The sequence below is a fragment of the Theropithecus gelada genome, chromosome 19 (genome assembly GCF_003255815.1).
Source record: "Theropithecus gelada isolate Dixy chromosome 19, Tgel_1.0, whole genome shotgun sequence".
Lineage (NCBI taxonomy): Eukaryota > Metazoa > Chordata > Mammalia > Primates > Cercopithecidae > Theropithecus > Theropithecus gelada.
Window position 1 is genome coordinate 21,101,985 of NC_037687.1, and position 11,859 is coordinate 21,113,843.

The following is an 11,859-nucleotide window of genomic DNA, read 5'->3' on the forward strand; positions in this document are numbered from 1 at the left end:
TTATGTAATGGCCTTCTTTGTCTCTTTTGATCTTTGTTGGTTCAAAGTCTGCTTTATCAGAGACTAGGATTGCAACTCCTGCTTTGATTTTTTGCTTTCCATTTGCTTGGATATCTTCCTCCATCCCTTTATTTTGAGCCTGTGTGTGTCTCTGCATGTAAAATGGGTCCTGACTCTTTATCCAATTTGCCATTCTGTGTCTTTTAATTGGAGCGTTTAGCCCATTTACATTTAAGGTTAATATTTTTATGTGTGAATTTGATCCTGTCATGATGTTAGCTGGTTATTTTGCCTGTTAGTTGATGCAGTTTCTTCCTAGCATCGATGGTCTTTACAATTTGGCATGTTTTTGCAGGCTGGTACTGGTTGATCCTTTCCATGTTTTGTGTTTCCTTCAGGAGCTCTTGTAGGGCAGGACTGGTGGTGAAAAAAATCTCTCAGCATTTGCTTGTCTGTAAAGGATTTTATTTCTCCTTCACTTATGAAGCTTAGTTTGGCTGGATATTAAATTCTGGGTTGAATGTGGCTGGGCGAGGGTGTTCATGCTTGTAATCCCAACACGTTGGGAGGCCGAGGTGGGCAGATCACGAGATCAAGAGATGCAGACCATCCTGGCTAACATGGTGAAACCCCGTCTCTACTAAAAATACAAAAAAAATTAGCCGGGTGTGGTGGCAGGCACCTGTAGTCCCAGCTACTCAGGAGGCTGATGCAGTAGAATGGCGTTAATCTGGAAGGTGGAGCTTGCATTGAGCCTATATTGTGCCACTGCACTCCAGCCTGGGCGACAGAGCAAGACTCCATCTCAAAAAAAAAAAAAAAATTGTAGGTTGAAAATTCTTTTCTTGGCCGGGCGCGGTGGCTCAAGCCTGTAATCCCAGCACTTTGGGAGGCCGAGGCGGGTGGATCACGAGGTCAGGAGATCGAGACCATCCTGGCTAACATGGTGAAACCCCGTCTCTACTAAAAATACAAAAAACTAGCCGGGCGTGGTGGCGGGCGCCTGTAGTCCCAGCTACTCGGAGGCTGAGGCAGGAGAATAGCGTGAACCTGGGAGGCGGAGCTTGCAGTGAGCCGAGATCGTGCCACTGCACTCCAGCCTGGGTGACACAGCGCGAGACCCCGTCTCAAAAAAAAAAAAAAAAAAAAGAAAATTCTTTTCTTTAAGAATGTTGAATATTGGCCCCCACTCTCTTCTGGCTTGTAGAGTTTCTGCCGAGAGATCCGCAGTTAGTCTGATGGGCTTTCCTTTGTGGGTAACCTGATCTTTCTCTCTCACTGCCCTTAACATTATTTCCTTCATTTCAACCTTGATGAATCTGACAATTATGTGTCTTGGGGTTGCTATTCTTGAGGAGTATCTTTGTGGTGTTCTCTGTATTTCCTGAATATGAATGTTGGCATGCCTTGCTAGGTTGGGGAAGTTCTCCTGGAACTCCTGAAGATTGTTTTCCAACTTGGTTCCATTATCCTCGGCACTTTCAGGTGCACCAATCAAACATAGATTTGGTCTTTTCACATAGTCGCATATTTCTTGGAGGATTTGTTTCTTTTTACTTTTTCCTCTAAACTTCTCTTCTCACTTTATTTCATTAATTTGATCTTCAATCACTGATATCCTTTCTTCCAGATGATTGAATCAGCTATTGATGCTTGTGCATGCACCACGTAGTTCATGGAGTTTTCAGCTCCATCAGGTCATTTAAGGTCTTCTCTACACTGTTTATTCTATTTAGCCATTAGTCTAATCTTTTTTTTTGAGACGGAGTCTTGCTCTGTCACCCAGGCTGGAGTGCAGTGGCCAGATCTCGGCTCACTGCAAGCTCCGCCTCCCAGGTTCACGCCATTCTCCTGCCTCAGCCTCCTGAGTAGCTGGGACTACAGGCGCCCGCCACCTCGCCTGGCTAGTTTTTTGTATTTTTTAGTAGAGACGGGGTTTCACCGTGTTAGCCAGGATGATCTCGATCTCCTGACCTCGTGATCCGCCCGTCTCGGCCTCCCAAAGTGCTGGGATTACAGGCTTGAGCCACCGCGCCCGGCCTAATCTTTTTTTAAGGTTTTTAGCTTCCTTGTGATGGGTTTGGACATCCTCCTTTAGCTTGGAGAAGTTTGTTATTACCGACCTTCTGAAGCCTACTTCTGTCAACTCATCCAAGTCATTCTCTGTCCAGCTTTGCTCCATTGCTGGTAAGGAGCTGCCATTCTTTGGAAGAGAAGAGGTGCTCTGGTTTTCAGAATTTTCAGCTTTTATGCTCTGGTTTCTCCCCATCTTTGTGGTTTTATCTACCTTTGTTCTTTGATGTTGGTGACCTACTTGAGGAGGCAGTCACTCCATTCTCAGAGCTCAAACACCGTGCTTGGAGAACCACTTCTCCCTTCAGAGCTGTCAGACAGGGACGTTTAAGTTTGCATAAGTTTCTGCTGCCTTTTGTTCAGCTATGCCCTGCCCCCAGAGGTGGAGTCTACAGAAGCAGCTGACCTTGCTGAGCTTTGGTGGGCTCTGCCCATTTTGAGCTTCCCTTGCCACTTTGTTTACCTACTCAAGACTCAGCAATGGCGGACGCCCCTCCCCCTGCCAGGCTGCTGCCTCGCAGGTTGATCTCAGACTGCTGCACTAGCAGTGAGCAAGGTTCCGTGGGTGTGGGACCCGCTGAGCCAGGCGCAGGATATAATCTCCTGGTGTGCCCTTTGCTAAGACCATTGGAAAAGTGCAGTATTTGGGCGGGACAGTGTCCCGATTTTCCAGGTACAGTCTGTCACAGCTCTTCCCTTGGCTAGGAAAGGGAAATCCCCTGACCCCTTGCACTTCTTGGGTGAGGCGATGCCCTTCCCTGCTTTGGCTCACCCTCCATGGGCTGCACCCACTGTCCAACCAGTCCCAGTGAGATGAACCAGGTAGCTCCGTTGAAAATGCAGAAATCACCCATCTTCTACATCAATCACGCTGGGAGCTGCAGACCCTAGCTGTTCCTATTCGGCCATCTTGGAACAACTTAAATTTTTTTTATTAAAACCAGCGTCTACAGAGACATTACATTTAGCAACTTAATATTCTTGCAAACCCAGTAGTTGCCCCACAAGTCAGCAAACAAGTAAATATAAACACAATACAAATTTATTACTTAATGAACATTGCATTAGTCATGTGTAAATGTTGTTTTCCAAATACAGACTTATACAGACATCACTGCCTTCTGTTTTCTCTGTAAACTTTAAAGGACCAAAAAAATATGATACTTTAGGACAGAGATTGGTTGTCTTCATTTGTACCAAAAATATTTGTGTTGTGACAAAAGTGCTGAGGGTCAGGGACTCTGTGCTGTGCCTGCTTTCTCTAAGTAATGCTGATAATAAGCCCAGGAGAACAACATCAGCATTGTCAAGAAACTTGTTTAAAACACCCATTCATGGACCCTTTCCAGACTTGCAGATTCATATTACATACAGTAGGGCCAAAATTACCAAGTGACTTAGAAGCTCATTAAAGCTTCAGAGGCAGTGCTTAGCTAAGTGGTTATCAGCTCTGGTTTCTAAATAGGATTACTTAGACAATTTGCAGATATCTCTACTTCTGCCCTCCCCACAGGCTCTATTTATTGGTCTGGAAGTATTCATTCTTTTTTTTTTAATTAAAGGCTTCATGTTACTGTAAGGTGATGTCAGAATCAAATATGAGGGGTTCAAGATACATTTTAAGTGTTAAGTTTCATCTTTGCACTAACGGGTGGTCACAGGGTTTATTTTGTTTGGATTAGGTAGGGACAGGTCAATGTGGCTCACGTTACCATTATTGTAGCAGAAATTGCTGATGTCTGTGGCTGGGGAGGGCACCTAAGGGCAGAAAAGAGAAAACTATTTTTTTGTTTTTGCATAGAGCAGCTCATTGTTTCTGAATCTCTTCTGTTATAAAGGACACAAATGTGTGAACTTTTTTTGCAGGTCTTGGTTCTTCTGCCTGTGTGTGTGGTGTCAGCAGGTAAACAGGTAATTCTGACAACTTTAAAAGCATATTCTCAAGATGCTGGTAGAATTTGTCCAGAGAATCTTATCTGAGGAGGAATCCCAGAGAGGGAGAAAAAGGAAAAAACAAAACAAAACAAAACAAAAAAGGCTTTAAAAAAACACAAAACAAAACAAAAAACATGTCTCTGATCAAGAACTGTGTCCCCTCTGCCTCCTGAAATGTTATGTGTTTAGTTCTTGCCAAACTTTACTTCTCTACTTGTGCTTGTCCTACCTAATGAGTTTGCTTTAACTACTTTTACAAATTCTTATGATACTCAAGGGTCTCTGAAAAATATTTTTCTTATCGGCCGGGCACGGTGGCTCAAGCCTGTAATCCCAGCACTTTGGGAGGCCGAGATGGGCCGATCACGAGGTCAGGAGATCGAGACCATCCTGGCGAACACGGTGAAACCCTGTCTCTACTAAAAAATACAAAAAAAACTAGCCGGGCGAGGTGGCGGGCGCCTGTAGTCCCAGCTAGTCGGGAGGCTGAGGCAGGAGAATGGCGTGAACCCGGCAGGTGGAGCTTGCAGTGAGCTGAGATCTGGCCACTGCACTCTAGCCTGGGCGACAGAGCGAGACTCTGTATAAAAATATATATATATTTTTCTTATCTATCAGAGCCTTCTCTAAATTCTCTACCTCAAGGCTTCTTATATGCCATGCAGAACTCACTATGAATTTATGATCTGCAATATTAAAAATGTCCTTTTTATGGCTGTTAAATATAGGAAGATGTAGATACTCAAGATTCATATTGAGGAAAAGCTGTGGCCCTTAGTAAAAATGGAGGACATGTAATGTGGAGCTTCCATCTGTATCCATTAGCTGTATGCAGAACAGAATTAAGAAAATGCTTACATAAACTGGATGACAATTATTAGCCAGAAAGCTCTGGAAAAAAAAATTAGAAGAAACCTGTTCTCTACGGTGCTAAAGAAAGACTATTTCACATCACTACTAAAACTACAGAATATGAGATATATTTGTATCTTAAATTTTGCAAAAAACTGATGTTACTTTATAGTTAAATTCAGACTGTAACTTACTTTTGGAAGGCACTATCCCAGAAGTGATGCTCTGTTCTTCTGTGTGTATCAGCAAATAATAAAAATTTGTCCAAGTTCAGTTGATGTTAATTATTCACCTGGTTAAACAGCTCTCTGACACGCCGGGCATGGTGGCTCAAACTCCTGTAATCCCAGCACTTTTGGAGGTGGGTGGATCAACTGAGGTCAGGAGTTCAAGACCAACCTGAGCAATATGGTGAAACCCTATCTCTCCTAAAAATACAAAAATTAGCCAGGCGTGGTGGCATGCACCTATAGTCCCAGCTATTTGGGAGGCTGAGGCAGAAGAATCGCCTGAACCCAGGAAGTGGCAGTTGCAGTAAGCGAGATTGTGCCACTGCATTCCAGCCTGGGGGACAGAGTGAGACTTCATCTCAAAATGAGTAAACAAATAAATAAATGAAAAGCTCTCTGACATAATTTTTCACTATAGAGTTAATTATTTTTCTCTTTATCATTAAGTATCTTTATGTAGGTGTTGTGCATAAACCATCACATTTAATCTGGCAGCTACACTTTTGTCTTAGATTTTCCTTGTGTATATCTGTCTTTGAAAAATGAAGGCTCTCATCTCTGGTTACAGGCCAGAAAAACTGGAAAAAAGGCCAGGTGCGGTGGCTCACACCTGTAATCCCAGCACTTTGGGAGGTTGAGGCAGGCAGATTACCTGAGGTCAGGAGTTTGAGAGAAGCCTGACCAACATGGTGAAACCCCATCTCTACTAAAAATACAAAACATTAGCTGGGCATGTGGCATGTGCCTGTAGTCCCAGTTACTTGGAAGGCTGAGTCAGGAGAATGGCTTGAACCTGGGAGACGGAGGTTGCAGTGGGCCGATATCGCATCATTGCACTTAAGCCTGGGCGACAAGAACAAAACTCCGTCTCAAAACAAACAAAAAAACAAATAAACAAAAAACTGGGAAAAACCATGCTCCTACACTTACTGAATGTTTGAGAAAATATTATTCTCGGGTCAAAAACAGGCATTACTGGTGAGCTTCTCAGAAATTCAGAAACTCGGATTTATTCCAGATCTTCTAAAATAAATATGCATAACAAGATCTCCAGCTTATTGTACACATTAAAATTTGAGAGGCACCTTCTAACTCAATGTGTCTTTTTGATCTGAAAAATATAAACAACTCATTCTGTGTGATGTGAATATAGCAATCAAAAATTACATGTCTGTGTTCATGCCCTTAATTTTATACTTTTATTATCCAGAAAAGTATCTTACATAAACTGGTGGTGTGGATCTTATGCCATTTTCTTCTCTCAGAGTTAGAGAATACATTAGAGAAGATTTCTGTGTTGAAAACTATTCTGTTGGATAATATTCATCTTCCTATAAGTTAGAATCCATTGTCTTTACTGTCATTTCACATTGAGTCAAATTAAAAATTCTGCCCATGGCCACATGGTAAATATATGCATTTCTGTGTGTGCGTGCGTGTATGTGTGTATGTGTGTGTGTGTGTTTCAGGGACCATTGACATTTAGGGCTGTCACCACATAATTTTCTCTGGAGGAGTGGCAATGCCTGAATTCTGCTGAGCAGAATTTATATAGAAATGTGATGTTAGAGAACTACAGAAACCTGGTGTTTCTGGATGAGAATAATTTAAATAAACAATTCCTATTATACCCTAAATGTTTCATTTCTCTTTTCTGTAGAATATGTTTTAGTAATTTATTCTTTGCATATATGAGTTTCAGATCCCTGTTTTCTGAAAGTGTAGGTAGGAATTTATTCAAGATGTTTTATTTTTACCTGAACTATCCACATTCCTGAGCTGATCTGTATCTTTCACTCTACATTAGTGGTACTTCCAGAAATTTAGTGGCACAAAATATTGTTGTCCACACCTTAAAATTTAATTGCCACAACTAATTTGTGATTCAGTAGTACTGGGTAGTAAAATTGAGAACCTACTAATTGAAAATATTTTCTAGATATTTAGAAATTTCTGTTATAAATGGTGGGTTTGGGGATTAATTTACTTTACTATTCTGTTACTTTTTGTCATTGTTTTTTTGAGAGGGAGTCTTGCTCTGTCACCCAGGCTGCAGTGTAGTGGCATGATCTTGGCTTACTGCAACCTCTGCCTCCTGGGTTCAAGTGACTCTCCTGCCTTAGCCTCCTGAGTAGCTGGAATTACAGGCATGTGCCACCATGCCTGGGTAATTTTTTGTGCTTTTAGTAGAGATCAGGTTTCACCTTGTCAGCCAGGATGGTCTCCATCTCCTGACCTCATGATGTGCCCACCTCGGCCTCCCAAAGTGCTGAGATTGCAGGCATGAGCCACTGTAATCTGGCCATATTCTATCACATTCTTTTTACTGAGCATGTTATTTTGAGAATGTGAGCAAGATTCATGACATTTATTTTTAATGAAACAAGTATTGCTGTCTCTAAACCAGACCTGATCACTTTTCTGGAGCAGGGAAAAGAGCCCTGGAATATGAAGAGACATGAAATGGTAGCCAAACCCCCAGGTAGGTGAGAGGGAACGCAATGGACAACACAGATGAAAGGTTTAATGGTTAAGAAGGAAGCCAGTTCTCAAAATGTGATCTGAGAAGCTCTGCTCCAAAGGAAGTAGTTTCTGGGAAGCCTGAGATTTTTAAAATACTGAGATTTTTAAAAGCCTGAGATTTTAAAAATGGGGGTATCTTCTGTCTTATGCTTTAAAATTCTCTAAGGATTCTACTTTCCCTTCAATGATCTTTCTTCAAGTTTACAGTGACAGCCAAAGACATCTTCATGGGATAGAAGAAGCTGCACAATCTGACTGTTTTTCTATTGTTACTGGGGACACACAAATATCTGCATAGTTTTGAGAAACTCTATGTTTAAAAAAAAAAAAAAACTGGCTTCTTCACCTTACAATTGCTCTCTTATCATGTGATATGTTCAGTTCCTCTTGTCTTCTGCCACAATTGTAAGCTTCCTGAGACCCTCACCAGAAGCAGACAATGGCACACACTTCTTGTACAGTCTGCCAAACTGTGAGCCAAATAAATCTTTTTTCTTTATAAATTATCCACTCTCTGGTAATTCTCTATATGCAAAACAATTAATAAAGTCTATAATGTCTACATTTTCTGGTTTCTGGTTACTCTTTTATCTGAATTTTCTATTTATTGAAAATTGGGTCTTAATGTCTACAACTGTTATGTTGCTATGTATTTCTTGCTTCACTTTTGTCAATATTTATATATTTTGGAGACACATTTTTATACATAAATATACATATAAATAGATATGATAGTTATAGATTTCTGGTAAGTTGACCATTTTACCATTATATAATATCAATCTTTGTTTCATATGAGTACTTGACTTAAAGCATATTTTGTCCAACATAGTTATGACCACCTCACCTAATTGTGGCTACTATTTACATGAAATATAGATTTTTTTTATTCTGTTACTTACAGCCTATTTGACTAAGTGCTAAAATGGGTCTATTGTAGAGAATACATTGTATGGTTTTATTCCTAAGCCACCCAGGCATCTTATTTCTTTTCCTTTTAATTAATTAATTTATAAAATAAGGTTTCACTCTCTCGACCAGACTGGTCTGTAGTAGTGTGAACATGGCTGTGAGCTGCAACCTCAACCTCTCAAACTCAGAAGATCCTCTCATTTCAGCCTCTTAAGTAGCTGGGTTACGGGCATGCGCCATCATGCCCAGCTAGTTTTCTGTAGAGACTGAGTTTTGTCAAGTTGCCCAGGCTGGTCTTAAACTTCTGGGATCAAGTAATCAGCCCACCTTGGCCTCCCAAAGTCCTGGGATTACATTTCATTCTATTAAGTAGTTTAATTAATTTATATTTAAAATGATTGCTTAAAAAATGACGTTACTATTATCAGTTTTACTGTTATTGTTTTATGTGTTTTTTGTAGATATATATTTTTTCATTTCCTGCTATACTGACTACATTTTTTGTTTAATTTTGTAGTGACGTGCTTTACTCGTTCCTTCATTTTATTTTGCATAGTTTCTACAAAACGTTTGTAATCAGCAGGGCACAGTGGCACACGCCTGTAATCCTAGCACTTTTGGGAGGTGGAGGCAGGCAGATGGCCTGAGCTCAGGAGTTCGAGACCAGCCTGGGCAACAAAAAAAAATACAAAAAATACAAAAAATAAGCTGGGTGTGGCAGGGTGCACCTGTAGTCTCAGGTATGCAGGAGGCTGAGGAGAATTGCTTGAACCTGGGAGGGGCAAGTTGCAGTGAGCTGAGATCTCACCATTGCACTCCAGCCAGGGAAACAGAGTAAGACTCCATTTAAAAAAAAAAAAGTTTGTAATCTTTTTGAAAAATAGACATTATGTAAAACATCTTAAAGTTAAAACAGTATGTTTTAATTTCATAACAACTTCAACTGAATACAAAAACTATACCTCTATATTTTCCAGTTTGTTATGAATATTTTAGTATTACAAATTATACTATTTTATATTGTATATCCACAGATTTATACACATTTATATATTTTTTATATTCTGTAGAAAAATGTTAAGGGTTTTATGCACCATCATTATGATAGTAAAGAATTCTATATGCCTCTGTATATTTACATTTAATAGGCCGGGTACATTGGCTCACGCCTGTAATCCCAGCACTTTGGGAGGCTGAGGCAAGCAGATCACAAGGTCAGGAGATCGAGGCCATCCTGGCTAACACTAAGAAACCCCATCTCTACTAAACATACAAAAAATCAGCCAGGCATGATGGCAAGTACCTGTAGTCCCAGCTACTCAGGAGACTGAGGCAGGAGAATCATTTGAACTGGGGAGGCAGAGGTTGCAGTAAGCTGAGATCGTGCCACTGCACTCCAACCTGGGTGACAGAGTGAGATTCCATCTCAAAAAATTAAAAAAAAATTACATTTCATAAAGTGCTTTATATTTATATAATGTTTTATGATGCTGTCCAGCATCATTTTATTTTTCGATGTAAAGGACTCATTTAGCATTTCTCTTGTTTTATATTCAGAGTCTCATTATTTTGCTCAGGCTGACCTCTGGGCCTCAAGTGATCTGACTGCCTTGGCCTCCTAAAGGTGTAGGGTTACAGGCATAAACCACTGTCCCTGGGTACCATTTAGCATTTTTTTTTTTTTTCAGACAGAGTCTCACTTTCTCACCCAGGCTGGAGTGCTGTGGTGCAGTCTCAGCTCACCACAACCTCTGCCTCCCGAGTTCAAGTGCTTCTCCTGCCTCAGCATCTTGAGTTAAATTCAGACTGTAACTTACTTTTGGAAGGTACTATCCTAGAAGTGATACTGTGTCAATTATTCACTTGGTTAAAAGCTCTCTGACATGCCAGGCGTGGTGGCTCACTCCTGTAATCCCAGCACTTTGGGAGATGGGTGGATCACCTGAGGTCAGGAGTTCGAGACCAACCTAAGCAATATGGTGAAACCCCATCTCTACTAAAAAAAAAAAAAAAAAAAAGAGCCAGGTGTGGTGGCATGCACCTATAGTCCCAGCTGCTTGGGAGGCTGAGGCAGGAGAATTAGAATTGCTTGAACCCAGGAGGTGGCGGTTACAGTGAGCCGAGATAGTGCCACTGCATTCCAGTCTGGGGGACAGAGCAAGACTTTGTCTCAAAACGAGTAAATAAATAAATAAACAAAAAGCGGCCGGGTGCCGTGGCTCACGCCTATAATCTCAGCACTTTGGGAGGCCGAGGTGGGCAGATCACGAGGTCAGGAGATCGAGACCATCCTGGCTAACACGGTGAAACCCTGTCTCTACTAAAAATACAAAAAATTAGCCGGGTGTGGTGGTGGACGCCTGTAGTCCCAGCCACTCAGGAGGCTGAGGCAGGAGAATGGCGTGAACCTGGGAAGTGGAGTTTGCAGTGAGCCAAGATCGGGCCACTGCACACCAGCCTGGGCAACAGAGCAAAACTCTGTCTCAGAAAAAATAAAACAAAATAAAATAAAAAATAAAAATCTGACATAATTTTTCACTATAGAGTTAATTATTTTTCTCTTTATTATTATTATTATTATTTTTTTGAGACGGAGTCTCGCTCTGTCGCCCAGGCTGGAGTGCAGTGGCCGGATCTCAGCTCACTGCAAGCTCCGCCTCCTGGGTTCACGCCATTCTCCTGCCTCAGCCTCCCGAGTAGCTGGGACTACAGGCGCCCGCCACCTCGCCCGGCTAGTTTTTTGTATTTTTTAGTAGAGATGGGGTTTCACCGTGTTAGCCAGCATGGTCTCGATCTCCTGACCTCGTGATCCGCCCGTCTCGGCCTCCCAAAGTGCTGGGATTACAGGCTTGAGCCACCGCGCCCGGCCTTTTCTCTTTATTATTAAGTATTTTTATATAGCTGTTGTGCATAAACCACTACATTTAATCCGGCAGCTACTTTTTTTTCTTAGATTTTCTTTGTGTATATCTGTCTTTGAAAAATGAAGGCTCTCAGCTGGGCCCGGTGGCTCAAGCCTGTAATCCCAGCACTTTGGGAGGCCAAGACGGGCGGATCACGAGGTCAGGAGGTCGAGATCATCCTAGCTAACACGGTGAAACCCCGTCTCTACTAAAAAATACAAAAAACTAGCCGGGCGAGGTGGCGGGCGTCTGTAGTCCCAGCTACTCGGGAGGCTGAGGCAGGAGAATGGCGTGAACCCGGGAGGTGGAGCTTGCAGTGAGCTGAGATCCGGCCACTGCACTCCAGCCTGGGTGACAGAGCGAGACTCCGTCTCAAAAAAAAAAAAAAAAGAAAGAAAAAGAAAAAGAAAAATGAAGGCTCTCATCTCTGC

General features: G+C 41.8%; 1 pseudogene; it reads left to right on the forward strand.

Annotated features, from left to right (window-relative positions):
• The window catches only part of LOC112611883, a 272,327-nt pseudogene extending 262,087 nt beyond the window's left edge, over positions 1 to 10,240 (forward strand).
• The last annotated feature ends 1,619 nt before the right edge of the window (positions 10,241 to 11,859 follow it).